Raw genomic sequence first — 13483 nt, 5'->3', positions numbered from 1 at the left:
TGATGCTGAACAAAACCTTGTGTTTGGTGCCACCGACTGTCATCTCTTGTTTAGGCTCGAATGGGGAAATGTTTCCAGAGACATAGACTAGTTCCGCAAAACTGGCAACGAATTTCAAAGGGTTTGGGGGTGCAGTGGAAATACCTAGGCCTTGAGCTCAGGGTGCGAGCCACAGAAGGGAGCCATCCCCCTGACCCACCACAGCACTAGACCCCTGCCTCTGTCTTTCTCAACTTGAAGCCCCTGTGGATAGAGTTGGCTGTGCCTCCATCCGCCCTTGGATGGGAAGCCCAATTTGTCACTTTCATTCCTATGTCCCCAGTCGTCCTATGCACTGTGCCTCATCCTAAGCAGGCATTCAAAGTGCTTGTTGAAGGAACCACCTTGTGTCCTAGTTACAGCCCTAGCCTCCACCAGATGCTCAAGGATTGCCCTGATTTCGCAAGGAGTGCCTACTTGGGGAAATTGAGGCATGCTTCTAGGTGAGGCTCCTTTCCATTCCCTGTCTCTGCAATAAGACACATGTACCTTCAGCAGTGGGGAAGTGGCTTAGTCTACTGAAGCTGTAAATGAGGATTTTGTCTTTATTTTTAACGCCTGCTCCGGTTCTGGCAAAGAACCTTCCTCGGGCTGGGGTGGGGGGAGGACTGAGCTCCTGACACTGCCTCTTTGTCACAGGGGGGCTGCACAGTGCCTCTCCCTGATGATATCTTCTCAGCTGTTTGCAAAACAGCCAGAGAGGAGGTGAAGCCCTAAGCCAGGCAGCCTGGCTGTCTCTTTAAATGCCGGGGTCTGTGTGAGAGAGGGAGGGGCCGGCTCTGGAGTGCGTGAAATTCCTGGGCTCCCCGGCAGTCTCAGGCTCCGAGCTCAGCCCTACACATCTCCTCTTGCATGCAACTCCCCGAGAGGGAGAGGCGAGCGTGTCCTCCCCTCTCTGGCAGCCGCCAGCATCTCAAGCCACCGCGGACCTGCTTTTCACACCTCTGACACCCCCCTCCCTTCTTCCCCGCCACTCCCTCCCAGAGAGAGAGAGAAAAGAAAAAGGAGACAGAAAGATTCTGGAATTTGAACCTTCCCAAAGAGGAAACATACCCAGCAAAGTCAGTTGACTAAACATCAAACAAACAAACAGATCCCAAATCTTCTGTTCAACTGGAAAGGTAAGGTTTGGGGGGGAAAAGGAAGGCAGGCAGGGTTTTGAAGCAACTCAAGGTTCTTGTTCGTTCTGGGAAGAGGTTGCTCCTGAGAGGGTAGAAGTTTTCAGTTGGGAGCGACCAACCTAGATTTTTTTTTTTTTTTTTTTTTGGATGCTGGATCCGAGAGCCTCGGCTGACCATGGGAATGGCTTTTCAACTGGCTTTCTCCTCTTTCAGTTTCTCCTGGAAGTTGAGTCCTTTTGCTCCAGATGTTGGAAAAAGTCAGAGAATGTTTTAGATTTTTAAATTTTTTAAAGTCTTTCTCCTATTTGCTTAGATTGTTCGTCTGAAATGATGTATCCCCAACACTTCATTTTGGGCAGATAGTTTTTTTTGGCATTTTGTAGCTACTTTCCCTCTAATTATTATTATTTTTTTCTTGGGAGAAGGCTGGCTCAAAAGAGAAAGAGAAGGGACACTCTGAGGATCATAAGACAAAATTGAATTGAGACGGGATTTCCCTAGCTGTTGAGGAATTAAGGGGTGTGTGTGTATGTGTGTTATGTGTGTGTGTGTGTGTAAGATTTTTTTTTTTTTTTTTTTTAGAAAGGGTGTGAGGAGATGTTTCTTGAGTCTGAAGATTCAGGTTGGACTCCTGTTATCTTGTGAAGGTGGGCATAATCAGAAGGTGAAAAGGGAGAGTGTGTGTATGTGTGTGTGTCTGCGCGCGCGTGTGCGCTCCTGTTTGGATCTGTTACAAGGAAATCTTCTTCTTCTGCCTTCCATTTGTTTATATTAATGATTTAGTAGCAGGCTTGCCTGAAAACTTCCACTCTGTGTAAGCACTGTGGGTTTTGCAAGCTCTCAGTGACCTTAAAGGCTGATTCGATGTATTTTTTTTTTCAAGGCATTGTGTTGTACCCAGAGTTTTGGCTCTTTCCCTCTCTCTTTTTTAACCATGAAACTTAACTGCTTTAGAAACATCATCCTGATGACAAGGGAAAAATAATCTGTCCTCCCCTCACCCCCCATCCCTTCCTAGGCCAGTGATGTAATACCAACCTATGGGCTCGGCTGCTTTGCAGGTGACTTATCCTGTGATTACTTGTTAAAAAAATAAATTTCTTCCACCCTCCATTAAATGCCTTCTCTTTTGACTTGGGTGTAGAAATACCATCATGTAGTGAGAAAATTATATTTTTGCTAACTCTTACTGGGTTTAGTTAAGGTAGGATTCTTTTCCCCTGATCATTATTTAAAATTTTTTTTTTTTAAATGGAAAGGTCAGAGATCATTGAGAGCTAGGCTAGGATGGAGCAAGACACAGACCACCTAGGAGAAGTGGGAGAGCAGGAGCTGTCCTCTCCCCGCTTCCTCCGGTCATTCCCGCTTGGGGAGATAGTTTCCTTTTACCAGACCAATCCACCTCAATATTCTTAATTCTTTCTCTGCCCGGGGTCCTGTGGATGGCTCTGGGAGCAAGAGGGGCACCTCTTGTCACACCTGGAGGACAGTGTAGTTTCAGGGGTCAGATGACCGTTTGCCTTTGTGATGAAGGTTCCAATGGAAATTTGAACTCCCAGCGCACTGGGTGACTCTGTGCCCGGGATAGTCTATCTGGGGGCACCTGGAGGTTAGGTCTGGCGAACCCGAAGAACTAGCCCTTTATGACTTTGCTGTTCTGGGGTAGAGCCTCCTTCATCGTTCAAGGGCTTCTGCATCGCCTTTCGAGTTAAAATGGTCCCGCTGGTTATGATGGGCAAGTTTACCTAAGGGCTACTGGGTACGTGGCGGAGGGATGGGGGGGAGAGAGACATAGCAAGGCTGGAATTTTTTTTTTTTTAATCATCTAGCTTAATCTGCCTATGTGATATTGGGGCAAACGATATTTCAGACGGGTGCTGGTTGTGCAGAGATATTTCTATTGTTTGATTTTTTTTTTTTTTTGTTGGGGAGTGGAGAGCAAGGGCTCTTGGCCCATTTTCTGCAGCCTGGGGTTCATCCTGAGAGCCAGTCTTCCTTCTGGAAGAGGGGGAAAAGGCTGGACGCTGGAAGTTCGCTATTAAAGTGAGCAACAGGGCTGGGTTAATTTTTTTTTTTTTAAACAACCGGACTGTGCGAATACCCTTTTCTGGAGCTTTCCGGCCCTTTCTAGTGAAATAATGATTTTTAAAAAATTGCTTCTTAAGATGAAGGGGCCAGAAATCAAAGGGATTCTAGATTTTTTAGAGACAACTACCTCTTTGCTTGTCTGGTAGCTCCCTGTTATTAATTATTGGGGGTTGTACGGGGGTCTGGCCTCCGTTTTGGTTAATTTCTTTTTAATGCTGCGTTTCTACTGAATATGTTGATGATTTGCTGCTTATATAAGGGAAAGAATGTATTGAGGTGGATTGATGCTTGGGGTTTTGAGATCGGCTACTGAGATTGGGTGGCGATTGGTGTATTTGTCGATGTGCATGGTAGGAAGGTCTTTTCTTTTGGGTGGTGGGGGACAAGGGGACGGTTGGGAAATGGTAGATGAGGTGCTACAGCGAATGGGGATATGAGGGGAGACGGAGGTGAGGTCGGAAGTCACCGGTTTGCAGAATTTCTGTCTTGCATCCCCCTTTCTCTCGCTCCTTGGGAAAAAAAAATCCATTATCTCTAAAAACACATTATTCTTCAATTGGCCTTTTAGAGAGAAAAAGAGAGGGAGGGGAGGGGTTAATTTGGTAAGGGGGCTTGGTTGTAATTAGCCCACTGCTGCAAAACTGAGATAGAGAAATCCACCCGCACCAGCTTTGGGGGCACAGAGAGGCAGCGGGAGATGGGGGACAGGTTGTCAGTCTTAGATGAACAGTGGAGCAGTGGGCTTGGCGTTTGGGTATTGTGTGCGTTCGTGTCTCAAGTGCTCGTGCAGTGTTTTCCACCCCACCACCAATTCCCCCCTTTATCCTCCCCCAATTCGGCCATGCTCTTGCCTTCTATTGCCATGCATGGCTCTCCCCTACCCCGTATGCCCCCCTCCCCCCTTTCCTCTAGCCCTTTCCATCTCCATGAGAAAATTCTGATTCTGATGGCTCTGCGGCTCTTTTTTCTTTCCTTTCCTTTCCTTTCCTTTCCTTTTTTTTTTTTTTTTTTTTTGCAACACAACAGTGGTGCGATGGCCTTTCCTACATGCCACACGGATGCAGCCTTCTGATAGGAGGGCTAAGTCGGCACATCTACACACGCACTTGCACACGCTCTTGCACACACACACACACTCAGACGGACACAGGCGACCAAGGACTTGATTTCGTTTGGTTTCATTCCCCTCTGTCGCTCTCCCCGCCCCTACCTCCACCATGGCTCCTTTCCACCCATCTTCATACGGGCAATGCAGTAACGCTCTCCACGTCTTCTCCCCACACCGCTCTCTTCTTTCTCCTCGCCATTATTCTTTGCCGAAAGCTGTGGTGTGTCGCAGTTCATGGGATTAGCATGTTGGAGAGTCTTGGGGGGAGGGGACTTCTTGAGAAGGGATTGGAGTGGGGGTAGATGACATTAATGATTTCTTTCCTTTTTTTTTTTTTTTTTGCCAAATAAGCATCCAGTGATAATGATCCAATTTAACCATCCGTGTAATATGTTTGCGGCACGTTGGAGGAAGGTTATGGGGAAAGCAGAGTCTGGACTGGGTTACCTCTGGGGAGATTTGCTGCTGGACGGTAGAGACAGACAGCACCCCACACCCACCCATACGAATGCTCTCTCACACACGCCAACACACACAGCTCTGCTCAGTGGGCTGTGTCAAGCCAGAGGGCACTGCAGAATGTCCCAGAGTTGTCGTCGTTCCTTGCGAGGACGGAATGATGTCTTTGTCCTACCCAGCTCTCGCTCTGATGTCCGATGGTGTCTGGTCTTGAAATTCTTGGTGGCCTTTGTGTTGCCTTTTGGGAGGGGGCTGGCGGGGTGTTTGTGTTTTGCCAAGCCCCGGTATGCCTCCTGTTGGACCACATGGGAGCGTCAACACCATGTGTGCGGGTCACGCAGGAGGCTGCCTGTCTGTCTGTGTCGCCGGAGTGTGATTGTTGGCTGTGGCCGTGGAGAGGTGCGGGGGTGCCAGGGAGGGGGAGCTGACTTCCCTTGGGGATGGGAGGGCCAAAAAGCAGGGGTGTGGAGTGTTCAGGGTAGCTGAGAAGAGGGTGGTGGTGGGGGGGTGGAGAAACTGCTCGGGTCTCCAGGGAAAGCTGGCGCGAGGTCCCCGTGTCCCCAAGCTAGCCTGTGGGCGGGGGTGCTGGTGGCTGACTGGTGGGCGGTGCAGACTGAAGGGGGAGGTGGGCGAAATTGAGGGTTTCCCTGCCACCTCCGAGCCGTCCTCCGGCGCCTGCCCCCCTTGGGCAGCTGGGCCCTGGTGGAGGCCACAGCCCCCAGGATCCGAGATGGCCCTGGGAAAGCAGCCGGCCCCAGGGCTCCCGGGCTCCAGGCTGGGCTGCCCTAACTACCAGACGCCATTTTCCGTCTCCTTTGGCTAAAGGTGTGTCCCTCTTTATGTAATTATAAATGAAACTGGCAAACATTTTGCCTGAAAGAAAAAAAAAATCCCCAGAGCAAAATGCTGATTGTCCTCCGTTTCTGATGTCCCTCCCCCTTCCCGGGGCTGACCTTGAGGAGTTAGGGAGAAAGGGTTACGTCATTGCCAGAGAAAGGGGAGAGATAGGGAGCAGGTTGCCTCAGGGGCAAATTTTTGTGCCAAACACGGAGAAGGGAATATTCTTGGGATCCCCACTCCCTTCTCCTTACATGACCCTTATGTGTGGATGGGGGACGTGTAAAAGTACAAGTGTCCCTTCCAAAGCTTGCCTCCTAGAAATGCACCTGCCTGGTAGGTTAGTTAGTCTGCCTGTGATGGTCAGGCCTGGTCTCCCCCAAGCGCACACCTGCAGGCAGAAATGGCTGAGCCACAGTTCTGACCCTTGAGGTCCAGCCCTGGCTGCTCTGCAGTTGACTAAGTGAGGCCCTGTGGCTGGGCCAGTCACAGGTGGCAGTACTGGGCTCCAGTGGGGGCTCTGCATGGGACCAGCCCCCAGCCTCTTTCTCCAGGTCCCTGTGCAAATGATACCTACTCAGAGAGGTCTATCTTGACCAGCTTTCTGAAATAGCCCTTTGACCCCACCACTGGCCACTTTCCAGCCCGTTAGCTTGCCTTTAATTCTAATCAGCTAATCGCTACCTAATACTGTATTATATATTGAAGTGTTAAGGTGATCTTGTCTCCTCTAGAATGCAAACTCTGGGTGCTCGGGGACTTTGTTTTTGTTCATTGCCTTGTTCTTGGTGCCTAGGACACTTCCAGCTGCATAGTAGGTACTCAACAAATATTTGTCGATTGGAGGAAGGAATCTTATGGGTTTGGTATTGGGGTTCTCTTTTCTTCTCTAGCACCTTGGATCTTTCTTCTGGGAAAGTTGAACTTTGCCTCTGGCTGTCTTATCCCTCCATGCAAGTCCCAGATCTGCTGGAGGGATTGGAAAATGTGAAACTTTCTGATTGAGAAAGGTCTCCATGCCTGACTCAGAGGGACTCTTCCTCCTTCATGATCCCTGTAATATTAGTCATCATAGTCATCATCATCAAAATGGTGATATAGCTGCCATTTTTGAGGATCTTAATATATATATACCAAGTTCTGCACCAAGATTTTTTTTGGTTTGTATTTTTTTGGCGTTTTTTTTTTTTTTTTTTTGTAAACATTCATTATCTCATTTAATTCTCCAAACAGCAGGATGCGGTATATTCTTATTATTTGCCTTGAACAGAGGAGATTGAGGCTTAGACTTACACAAAGTAAACTAGTAAACTGGCAGATCAAAGTTTGAACTTAGGTCTGTCTTATTCCAGAGTCCAAGTTCATGACCCCTATGTGATACTGTTAGAGGTAAATGGGAGATGAGCCATCATCTCTTTCAGTGCCCTCAAATACAGATGAGAAAACTAAGGTGTAGAGAGATTAAGATTAATTTGGCTTGTCCAAATTCATATGCCAAATGTGATCCAGAGACAAAGCTGGAATCCAGGTTTCTTGGTGCCCAGATAGTGCTCCTTCCACACCATCATACATACTTTTTCAAAGGGTATCGTGCTAGTGGCTACCTGAGGGGCCCTCTTAGTTCTTCTCCTTCCTCTATCAGAGGAGCAGGTCTTGGTGAGGGGGTTGGGGGGAGCTGTGCCTTTAAAGAGGGCTGACTTGACTCTTGCAGAGTAGAGGGAGACTGGAGGACGACTGGTGGCCTACACTACCAGGTCACTGGAGTCCTTGAGCGCTGGTCAAAGTCATCCTCTGAATGTACTGGAGGAAGAGACCACAGTGGCATGCTCCAGGTTTTCAATCCCATGCCCCTTAAGGTTGCTCTCAGGATGTAGTAGCGGCTCCATTAAGAATTCCAAGCAGCTGGTCTCTGGATCCTGACAACCTACGAAACTTGTGTGTTTCTCCTAGACTGGCTTAGCCCTGGTTTCTCAAGAAAGGGAGGCATGGGCTCAGATATTAGCCTCAATGTGTTTCATTTCTGTGTCCAGAGGCTGGCTAGGGAGCATGATGTCATGAAATGTGGGCCCCTGTCAAGTTCTGCTGCTCCACCCCTAGGGTTGGCCTTAACCTTGAATTGGAGAGGGGTTAGACATCCTAGCCAGGTGTGTGTGTATATGTGTGTATGTGTGTGTGTTGTTGGAGTGAGGGCAGTGGGATAACGGAGGCCAGAGTGCAGTGGATTCTGAGAACCAGGGAAGACTTACCCTGTGCCTGGACCTTGAGACAGGGCATGAAGCTGTTTCTGTGTGACCTTGAGATGGGGTGACCAAATGCCCTGGTTTGCAGAGACAGTTCCCATCTAGGCCTTTGTCCTAGTGTAATTATTAACTTTCAAAAGTGTCCTGGTTTGGATGATAAAATATATAGTCATCTTTCTTTGAGATGGCGCCACCCACTTTCTGTTAATGGGTAGAGAGAGGAAAGGGGAATGCAGCGGGGGAAATCCAGTTTTAGGAGGAAGGTGACTGAAAGTAGAGCCTTTCGCTAGAGATACTTCCACTGTCCCCATTTTTAAAGATTGAAGACCTGAATCTTTTGACTAGTTTTACTATCAACATCACCACTACTACTAACCTTATTAGTCTTGCAACACTACCACTAGCCAACATTTGAGTCTTACTGTGCACCAGATATTATGCTAAGCCCCTGACATGCATTATCTCCCTCAGTCTTCCCACAACCCTATGAGATAGGTGCTATTGTCATTTCTGTATTACAACCTCCCGCCCAAGGCCTAAAGAGGTTAAGTAATATGTCTAAGGTCATGCAGGTAGGAATGGCGAGGTCATGATTCAAACTCAGTGAGCCTGGCTCTGAAGCCTCTGGTTCTTAACTCCTGTGTCATACCCCCTCTGTGGGCCTGTACTCCAGATCCCAAAGTCTGGGAACCTGATTCTGAGAGCTGACCCACTTGCCAGGCGCCTGACTCAACTCTGGGACATGCTGAAGATGTTGCTTCCAGTCAGAGGCACTTTAGGGTTAGGGCAAGGACACTGTTGGCCTTGCAATGGCACTGCTGGTCATCCTTATGATGGCGCTTGGAAACTCTGTTCCTCGTGGTGTCTGTTACCTTCTTCCTTGCTTCAAGCATCTTGTCAGAAAAAAGAGTTTAGGTTGTTTGGGATGGTGGTGAGTTGGCAGAAGGCAGAGAACTTGCAATGTGTTTACCTCTGCTTTATTCTGTGGCCCTGATCCTTGATGAGCCTGCACTCCCATGGCTCCTGCAGTAGGGCCTGGACCTCAGTGGGAGAATCTGGTGAATGGACTGTCCTCTAGCACTTGCTGTTCACAAAGCATGGTGTTCTGCTTGGTATTTCCTTTAGACAGGTAGTGTTCTCATTTGCCTGACAAGGAAATGGGGTTAAATAGCTTGTCTAAGATCAGACAATGAAGAAGTAACAGACGTTGCATCTGACTCTAGGATTCACACTGTTTCTGAGAACTTGCACTGGAGGAGAGGGGGCAGAAGTTATAGAAGGTCTAAAATGGGGAGTAGAGGAAGGGAGGTTTTCAGATCAGCTCTTGAGGTTGAGGGCTGGTTGGAGCATCTGGGGCTCATCATCTTAGTCAGCCAGGGCAAGATAGCTGCTGACCCTTCAGCTAGATGAGTGCTGGTTCTGCTCTGGAGAGCAGGCGAGGAGATGGGCTCATCCACAGCTTCTTAGGTGGAGGCTGGGAACATCCAGAAGAAGGTGCCTCTTTCCCATGTGGAATAGTGATATGTGTACTGACACCAAATCCCACCTCTCCCTCCTGCATCAACATCATCAGGTTAAGGGTAAGAAGGGATGGGTGGGCTTACTGCCTAGATCCAAGGAAGGAAATACACAGAGGGAAGAGTATGGATTCCCCAGACTGGAGGACTCCACAGCCAAAGGAAGAGCTTTTTCTTGGTTGAGTGGGAGGGAAGAGAAGAGCATTTTTCTAACTGAGGGGATGGTCTGAAGCCCCCAAGCTGAGCTGCATTAGCTTCATTGCAGTCCCATTGAAGACTGTGTTTATTTTTCCAATAATGTGTTAATTAAACATCGATTTCCGGATGGAGGAAAGGGAATTGGATTGCTAGAGCTAAATGGAGTGAGGAGGATGGGGAGCTGGTAAGAGGGGCCCCAAGCTGGAGTCAGCATTCTTGCAGCATTGCCCCAGGGGGTGGGGGTAGAGGGGAGCTGGGGCTGCCTCTTGTTCTGGTTCCAGATTTGGAATTGCCATCTCCCCATGAGCCTTCAGGAGGCATCTTTTCTACCCACTGGCTGCCAGAGCAGATGGAGAGTGCTCTTTGCTGAACCTCAATTCAAGGAAGAGAAATGACTATTCCCCATCTTCCCCGGCCTCTCTGCTTTGTTGAGCTCCCTTGTGCCCAGCTTCATGTTAGCATTCTTTTGATAAACGTGGGGTTAGTGCTTTTGTAGCACCACTTTGGAAACTGAGTCTCAGACAAGTTAAATGGCGAATTCAAGAGCAAAGAACTGGCAAAGTATGGCAAGGAAGGGGGCCCTGGAGGAGTAGGAAGAACCCGAGGTTGGCAGAACAGCTGCCAAGGGTCCAAGCTTCTGTAAAGTAAAAAAAAAAAAAAAAAAAAAAAAAAAAAAAATAGTGAAGCATCTGATAGGCAACAAGCAGGACCCTTTGATACCTTATCGTTGATTCAGATGTATTGAACTAACTATGTGCCTGCAGCCGCATTAAGTGCCTTGCCCATAGGTTGTGAGGCTACAGTGACCAAGTGTCAGGGAATGTTATTCCCATTTTACAGACGGGGAAAGTGGGGCTTGGAGAGATGAACTTGCCTGAGGTTGCAGAGTTAGTGAATGGTGCTGAGATAAAAGTTGAAGTTACTTTAGTAAAGAAGACTCTGGGAACCTTTATAGTTGTGCTCCATTGTCTTGTATATACTGATACACTCAGCAAGTCACCTATAACTTCTAGGAGGTAAACACATGGGGCTTTTAGGATGGATGCTCTGACCAGACCATGTGCCCCAGAAATATCCGAGGTCTTGCCAGGTGACCCCCACTGTCCCTTCCTTTCTTGGCTGTAGCAGCTTAGGCTGAGTGTCTGGTTGGGTGGAGGTGTCTGGGGTGTTTGTGGTGCTTGAAGCCTGCATGGTGGTGAGCTGGGAGGTGGGGGTTAAGTTAGAGCAGCAGTTCTCAAACTTTGCTGCATATTGGATTCACAATATTAAATCCCAAACCTATGTTGCACTTCATATGGATTAAATTAGAATATTTAGGGGTAAGACCCTGGCATCAGTATATTTTAAAGATGCCTGGGTGATTCCATCAGGCTTGCAAAACAGTGGTTCAGAATGTCTCTGCTGCAAAGCAGGTGTTGGCAGGCTAGGCCAGCATCTGTTTCCAGAGTTATGTTGCAATTGAGAAAGTAATTGGTTGTACCTACCCAGGACCCAGTGGGGGCAGTGCTTATTGTGATCAGTTTGCTTCTCTTTAGAGTAGCATCTTTCAGACTTTGGTATGCATCAAAATGTCTTGGGAGCTCTTACAAAATGCATATTCTCAGGCCCACTGCACATCTGAGTTAGGTCTGGGGTGGGGCCCAGGAATCTACATTGAAAGCAAGTACTTTCTGTGGCCGGGTGAAGTTGTGACATACAGGGCCAGCCTCAGAACTCCTTTTATTCCATTCCAGGACTTTGTGAGACCCTCTTTATTTGGAGGGCAAAAAGGTAAGGACAGGATCTGCTGTGGTTACCTGTTGCTCTGTGAGATTTGGCCGTTTTTGCCTAGGACCAGGTGTCCACTACTGACATGGGAAGGCCTATGCAGAGCTGTGTTTAGTGTCCTGTGTGCAGCAGCCCTGAGGGAGGAGAGGATGATCCCAACCTGGAAATTCAGCAGGCTCCCTTCTCAGGTTTAAAAAAATCAGAGTAAATCTCTGCACAACTTGAGTGTTTGGAAGTCTGTCAGCAGCAACCATCCTGAGCCTTCCCCAGGGATCAGTGAAACAGCTTCTCTGGGGCTCATTTTAAACTTTTCTTCCAAAGCTGTCAAAAAATAGAGAATAGTCAGAGACTCTCAGAGCTGGAAGGGACCTTGGTGATCATCTATGCCAGTGCTAATATTCTGTTCATCTATTCATGCATTTATTCATCCAAGAGATATTTATTAAACACCTACTGTATCCAGGCGCTGTACCAGGTGCTGGGAATACAGCCACAGTCAAGAGAGATTACTTGGTTGTTCCCTGATGGAGCTTACACTTGGGTGGAGAGGTAAATATCAAACACCACCAAGAAATATATAATTATTAATTATGATGAATGCTCTGAAGGAAACATACAGGAGGGCTCTGAGAATTATGGAGCCCTAATGTAGAATGAGGGCATAGAGGAAATGAGAGATAATGTTGATTGAGTGGGTGATAGAGATGATTCCACCAGGGTCCACAGGCCTGTTTGTTCTGGGTCAGGGAAAACCCGGGGGAAGGGTGAGCACAGGATATCTCTGGGGGCATAGTTGCCCCTCTGTCTCATGAGTAGTCTCTGCTTTTCTTCCCTTTGGCAAGAGCCACCAGGCCAGCCTTCTAGGTCTGTTGGCCCATAGGGAACATTTACCCGGACCCTGTCTCACCACCTTCCAGCCCCACCTGTCACTAATTAGTGAGATGCTGGTCACCTGATATTCCCTCCCACCTCTTCCTGGTGCCTCCCTAAACAATTGTCTCCTTCCCTGTGCTCACCTGCTATCTCCTCTGCCCTTAAGTTGTGGGGTCCTCTGGCCGCCCTGAGCAGATATGAATGGAGGTAGGAAGAAGTATAGGGACTCAGGTCATGGACTTGGTCTGGCATCAGGAGGGAGAGGCCAGAAGCTGTGCACAGAGAAAGGAGATGTGTTCATAAGGCACTGGTAAAATATTAAATTCCTGAAAAGTTTACCAGGACATGGGAGTTCATTTCTTTGACCTCCTTTCTGACCTGACCTACAGGTGAGTAAAGCTGTGCATGTAGATGAGCACCCCAGGAGATGGAGGCCATTTTGCACCCTGTTCTGTGCCTCTTCCAGGGTTGACAAGGTGGTTCTGGCAAGGGGGGACATCAGAAGTGGGCAGTCTAGCTTCTCGTCTGCTTTTCTCCAGGTCTTAGAGTGGTGGGGGCTGCCTCAGTACTGGGCTCTAACTCTGATGAGGCTAACACTTGAGGGCCACTCCCCAGATTCCTGGAATCAAGACAGAAAAGAGAAAGCAGGGAAGCTTTCTCTGAGAAGGGGTGGGATGTGTGGGAGGTAAGAAGGTTGGCCAGTGTGTGGGTTGTAGAGTTTGGATGACAGTCGCACTTTCTTTTTTCATATATGTGTGGTTATTTTTTTTTTTTACAGTCAACTTCTTATAAAAGTGCCTTAATTATTTTCTTATTACAGAATAACATAGTTTGTTATAGAACATTTAGAAAATACCAAAAACAAAAATAAAAAATCACCTGTAAGTCACCCCTACAAAATTAACTAGTGGGAAAATTTTTGATATCTGTCTTTCCGGCTTAATTTCTAAGCATCCACAATCCAGGGTGTGCTATTTTGTTTTTGAAGAAATTCATTCGCTCATTTAACAAGCACTAATTGAGCACCCACTCTGTGCCAGGCACCAGCAATCACATTTTGGAAGCTCTCATACTAGCTTGATTTTTCACTTAAAGATGTAGCATGAGCACTTTTCACAGCAGCCTCTCATGCCTTTGAGCTTCCAGATTTAGATTTTGGGTGTAATGAGGCAGTTGGCAAATTTTGGCATCTTAGATCTTATGTCTTAAGGAAGAATTGTTGAACCTCTCTCTTCT

The 13483-nt window shown here is 47.8% G+C and overlaps 1 protein-coding gene across 3 annotated transcripts in view; it reads left to right on the top strand.

Moving 5' to 3' along the window:
• Window positions 1–661: 661 nt before the first annotated feature.
• The window catches only part of NRXN3 (neurexin 3), a 1543117-nt gene continuing 1530295 nt past the window's right edge, over window positions 662–13483 (top strand). The window contains exon 1 of one of the 3 annotated variants that reach the window (XM_041758643.1): window positions 662–1160. The gene's annotated coding sequence lies outside the window, so the exon portion shown is untranslated. The remainder of the gene's footprint in view (window positions 1161–13483) is intronic. The other 2 variants (XM_041758640.1, XM_041758644.1) reach the window with 2 other exon arrangements.

The sequence above is a fragment of the Vulpes lagopus genome, chromosome 6 (genome assembly GCF_018345385.1).
Source record: "Vulpes lagopus strain Blue_001 chromosome 6, ASM1834538v1, whole genome shotgun sequence".
Taxonomy (NCBI): domain Eukaryota; kingdom Metazoa; phylum Chordata; class Mammalia; order Carnivora; family Canidae; genus Vulpes; species Vulpes lagopus.
Note: the sequence above shows the minus strand (reverse complement) of the source record. Positions and strands in the feature narration are given on the sequence as shown.